The following is a 5,622-nucleotide window of genomic DNA, read 5'->3' as shown; positions in this document are numbered from 1 at the left end:
GTCTACTGACTAACCGAGTCTCCAGATGGCTGACGATGCTGTGGGGGCTAAAAAGAGAAGTGCACTGATTTAATTCCACCTTCTCTAATCAGATTAGTTCTGCCTTGCTTTCACTTGCCTTTTAGGCACACGGAGATAGACAGACTGCTGGAACTGAACTAAGACTAATAAATAGGGATTAAAAATAGACATGACCATTTCGTAGGTTCTATTTCAGGTCACCCATTACAGACTAGAGTGTGTGACTATACTCTGGCAATGCGTTCCTACCGCATTAAGTAGGCCTATTAGGCATCAAGATATTATCAGTCATGAGTCGATATGTTGCGAATACTACGCTGCAGTATTTCTGCCACCAACACATCAACACGGAGATGACGACACTGTTCACGACTACGCTCTCCTACAGGCGTGTGTGAGCCGAGCTTTCAGTGTGCGTCATCGCTTTCAAGGGAGCAGTCGCTAGTTAATGAGGCGAAGCATAAAACACTGGCAGCTCCTGCCTGTATGAAATAATTCTAGCAGGTAGCGCGCATAGTCGATAGGTCAAACAGGATCAGCTGAAGTTGATATAAGGGGTTACAACAGTCGTGGTGATCACCCTTATTCGACATCACGCATTGGCATTTGTGCACCACAGGAAGACAGGTCAACAGTTCCTGCTATCGGCATTAACTTGGGAACAACCTTCGCTATTGTTGGTATTTTCCAATAAGACAGGGTGGAGATCATAGCTAACGCTTGCGGTAACAACAGAACCCCGTGTTGTGTGCCCTTCACAGATAAGGAAAGTCACATCGGTGAGGCTGCAATGAACCACATGCACAAACAGGCCTGGTGGCTCCTCTACTGACTAACCGAGTTTCCAGATGGTTGACGATGCTGTGGAGGCTAGAAAGGGAAGTGAGAGAGAAATTCCAGATGATAGGGTAAAAAAGTGGAGGGATTTGTTCCAAAGTCTAGCATTCCAGAGTGTTGCAGGACCTGTTCTTTTACATGTAGGACAGGGGTAATCAGGGCACCATAAATAAGCAAGAAAAAATCAAGGCATGTCTTTGCTATTCAACTAGAAGGGGGCATCGAATCATAGGGCGAAACTTTTTCTGCCACAAACCCATTAATTTCCAATTTCCGGTTTATGAAACTTCATTTCAGATACTGATTTGCCATATCTAATCAAATTATGATTATGTGGGAAAATTTGGACATATTTTAGACGTGTTTTCTGCACGATTTTACTTTTTCAGTAGGTAAATCCAGAGTGCCCTAGGAGTGAAAGTAATTCAGTCGAAACCACTTTATATTAGAGTGTATTTTGGCATTACTAGTTGGCACTGTGGTACACAGAAATATGCCTCTTTCACATTTTGATGCCGTTCTTAGCCCGTAGAAGCATGCAGAATCTCGTAAGCTAATACATAGGGAATTGTTATGTGTTAGCTCAGAGGAGAATAACCAAAATTGTAAAAAGTAGATTTACAGATGCACAAGTTAGTGCTTGGGCTGGTACAGTGTCCACGTATACCGTGGAAGGGAACGCAAACAATAACTTTCCCATTTTCAAAAGATATATCTATCTCCTGGCAGGAAAATATTCACATGCATTTAATTCATATAACCTACAAGCATCACTGAAATTATCAAAGCTGCTCATAAGTAGTCAGCAAACGAAAGTTTAAGCAGCAAGAAGGTTTCATAGCCAGAAACTCAAAGCATTGACATGTCTCCGTGATGTCAAACCTGAGTTGGTACATTGGTGATCAACGTAAGTAATAAGTATTCAGCTAAGCGTTGATCCTGGCAAAGCGTATAAAAATCCGACGTCCATTTCGTCTAGAGGCTCGAGGAAAGGCAAATGCTTCCTAGCTATCGTTTTCTTTCTATATTCTTTGCAACTTTAGCGTTATTCGGTGTTCTCTTACAGCATCTTGCACCATGGAGTTGCATCATGTCTGTCATTAATCATCATTCGAAATGGATCACTTGACATTCCTGGTTAGAGTCATTCCCATCGTGATTCTGCTCTCCTTGCACTCTAATACAGTTCAAAAATGCCAAAGCAGTAAAATTCATTTATTTACCTAAAGCGTTCTATAGGCATACCAATCATTTTAATCGTTTATAAAATTGTGCCATTTTCAATGCTTTAAGGGCTGGAGTATAGCAATTTTATTTTGGGATGTGATCAAGAGTCTTTGATACACGTCAAAGGGAATGGTCATTTACCTTATCTGGCTAAAAAGTGTACGCTTATAGCAGTTGTTTTGTAACCAATTTTAATCCCGATTGTACAATTTTGCTCACATTGATCTGTCTGCCCAAACTAGTCATAAGTTTTGAATGTCGGGTAGCCGCTGTACCACCGTTGACGACATTACTGACTGCATTTTTCCCATTTCTCATTCCTCTATGGCTATGAATGATGATCTGCAATGAGTCACATTTTCAAATACTACAATTAAACAAAGATTTATTTACTTCATTCTCTGAACCGGCATAATTTTGATGGGAGTAAATGACTGAAATGGAGTCCTGTAAAATCTTGTTTATGCAAATTTGATCTATACACGTCACCGGATAAATGGGCTGAGAAAATTGTAGTAGAATGCCGTTGAAAATCCAGTGTATGCGTGCAGAAATGGAGTAGAGTCCACATCCATCTGATGTAGATCAATCATAATTTAAAGGCACTTGCTAAATCACATACTACTGACTGTTATTGAGTAAAAGTTGTATGTAGAGTGAAATCCAACCAGCCAATGCCTGTACGCAGATGCTGATCTACTACCACTTTCACAGAATGATGCTAGGCATTACAGGAGCCGTTTTGACTGTTTTGGCATTGTACCTCTAAACAAATGAAAGGACGATTGCAGTCAGTTGATAAAAAAATTGTTTGTAACACAAATCATAGCGCCTTCCTTCTTTTCAGCAATCATCATGAACGCAATTAGCATCTCCACCCAGCGTTGGTGTGACCACTGCATTAGTGACTGCTGAAAGACCTTGTTTCAAACGCGTGATGTAATGCCCAATCTGACCGATGCTTCATCAGCACGAGTCCAAATGGCATATTTGGTAAAATAATGACCAAACGTGAGTGCTGCACTACACTGCTGTATTTTGCTGTCACATATCTAACAATCCCCTTAGCTACAGCATCCTCTTCGTTAGCATTCCCTAGACCAGTTTACATGGGCACAATCCACCAGACCAACCACCACACTACCCCCCTGTAAGTAGAGCTTTTACAAGCTGTGCACCTACACATACACAGCTCTTCACCATCTATTCGCTGACAAGACTCCTAATGCGTTTACGGACTACTCTTATTGATACGCAGGAAAAAATATTTTTAGTGGCCATGAGTCAGCTCTGCCTCACTTATTCACTTTCTCGGCAGATTCCGAATGTAGAAGAAGCATATCTTTGTGCAGCACTTTGCTAGCTAGTAATGCTAGAGGACTCTCTCATTAGAAATGCTGTAGACTGAGTACTTACTAAAACGAAAGCATGTCGCGTGTAAAGGTGAATGTCAGAGTTGAAAATTAGCGGTTTAGATCAACCACATCATCATAGCAATTCCAAGATAGTAAACAGTAGTTAGGTAAGATTTAGAGAAAAGCTAACAAAAATAACGCAGGAAAAACGTGTGTGACTTATTTACAGTTACGTTACAAACACTTAACTCAAAAGTAAAGTAATAAAGGGGGGAAAGAAAAACAGTTCATAGATGCAGGTAGTGATAATAAAGTGTTGATTGCAAGGTTGTTGATTAACAAATACCCATCTACTTAAAATCTCTCAAATGCAATCTATCTCATCCCCATCATAACGGTACAACAGCAGTGCCATTACAGTTACACCGACGAAACAGGATGGTTTTCACGTTTAGTGATTAACAGTGGGTCAAGTGCCTAGCCAGAGCACTTTTAGGGGTTGAACAACAGTCAGTCAATGAATCATCGTTGAAATCCGAGGAGACGGTTGTCAAACAGTTAGCAGAACGATGTCAATTCGAGGCAGTGCTTTCCAATCGGTATGTACAGCCTCCTGTTTAGTGCACTTCACTGGATCTCGTGGCCAAGTCCCACCTCACCTCATTAGTGGCCGTAGTGATAAAAATTCGCTCGGAAACATCCACTTTGAAAAGATGATTGCATCCAAGTTTGGTTCTACCCACCATAAATTTACTGAAGAACTATTTGCTGCAGTTATTTAAATTTTCTTATGACATTCGCGGAGTAATCACTGCTTAAACCAGACCCACGTATAAGGCTGCCTACTTTGAAATTTGCCATCTGTTGCGAAAAGACCGCCTGTTTTGGTTTCTGCTAAGCATAATGCGGCAAAAGTGACGCTAAGATCCGCTGAATTTACCAATATAGTTAGAAAGGAGCAAATTGGGATCGTTCATTAGCTAGTACTAGTACACACCTCCCTTTCAAATCCTTTGACACTTACTTAAAATTCTGATGTTCTCTCGTATTGAAAAATGACCATTGATCTAACAAGGGCTGTTGCATTGTAGAAAGGGGCAGTAATGCCCTTAAATTTGGCAAAATAATGTATCCGGCAACTACCCAATACTCGATGTATTTTGTGGTGGAGAGGATTTAAACGAACTTAAAGAAATATATGCACACGCTTTAAGTAAGCAGGCAACGTTTCTCTAGCATTTATTTACTTGTTTAAATGCGCACATTAAAAGTATCCGGAAAAAAGTGTATTAGCGCTTCAAATTCAAAGAATATTTTGAAGTCAGTCTTCTATTTTTGCCTTCTGTTGTATTTTTTCCTCTTAAAAAGCCATAAAATCGTACGTATCCAGTCATACTTAATCGAACGTGGTGCTGTCAATGGCAGGCGCAGTGCAGACTTCATCACATTTAGGCATTCGACAGCAACGTATGGTCCACTGGATTAGATAAGGAGGAAAACAGGCAAAAACTAGGCGCGCACAATTTGCAAGCAAATAAGTACACTAGCTTAGTTCTGCCCGATTCACTGTTCTACGGATGCATTGTCTGCATATAGAGCACCATTATTTTAAGCAAATATGCGAGACGTTTAGAAAGGAAAGTATGCTTACATATACGTGATTCAAAAGTAAGAATGATGGGGGGTTAAAATCAAGTTATTTTCGTCACAAGAAGGTATAGGCCAAGTATTTATGGTTAATAAGATAAATCTAGACAGACCTCTAATTATATTAAAGTTAGTTTAGATAAAATCAACAATGCGTTGAAAATAAGCAAACTTTTAATTTAAAGGCATGCTATTTTTTCTCTTGCTACAAAGTTTAATTCAAAATTATTACAGATATCATAATTATGTTTTTTTAATAAGCACTGCTTTTTTTGCATTTTAAGCGGAATTTTTTTGGGACATTCCTGTTTGTTTGACTACATAATTATGTCATGCTTAAATGCCACCGCGCAATGTGTTAAGCTGCTTTGGCAGGCATGTTTTGAACTTGTGGTGTGCGGCAAGGCGTTTTTCCATCAGACTCGTTGTGAGGAATGTAGGCGATTAGGAAGAGTCACTTGTGCTACTTACCCTTTCTTTTTCACATCGAGAGTCTGTACATATGGAATATGGTGCCTCCACCAGTTGAAAGTCG

The sequence above is a fragment of the Echinococcus granulosus genome (assembly GCF_000524195.1).
Source record: "Echinococcus granulosus chromosome Unknown EG_S00349, whole genome shotgun sequence".
In the NCBI taxonomy this organism is placed as follows: domain Eukaryota; kingdom Metazoa; phylum Platyhelminthes; class Cestoda; order Cyclophyllidea; family Taeniidae; genus Echinococcus; species Echinococcus granulosus.
The sequence above is the reverse complement of the archived record's forward strand: the minus strand, read 5'-3'. Positions refer to the sequence as shown.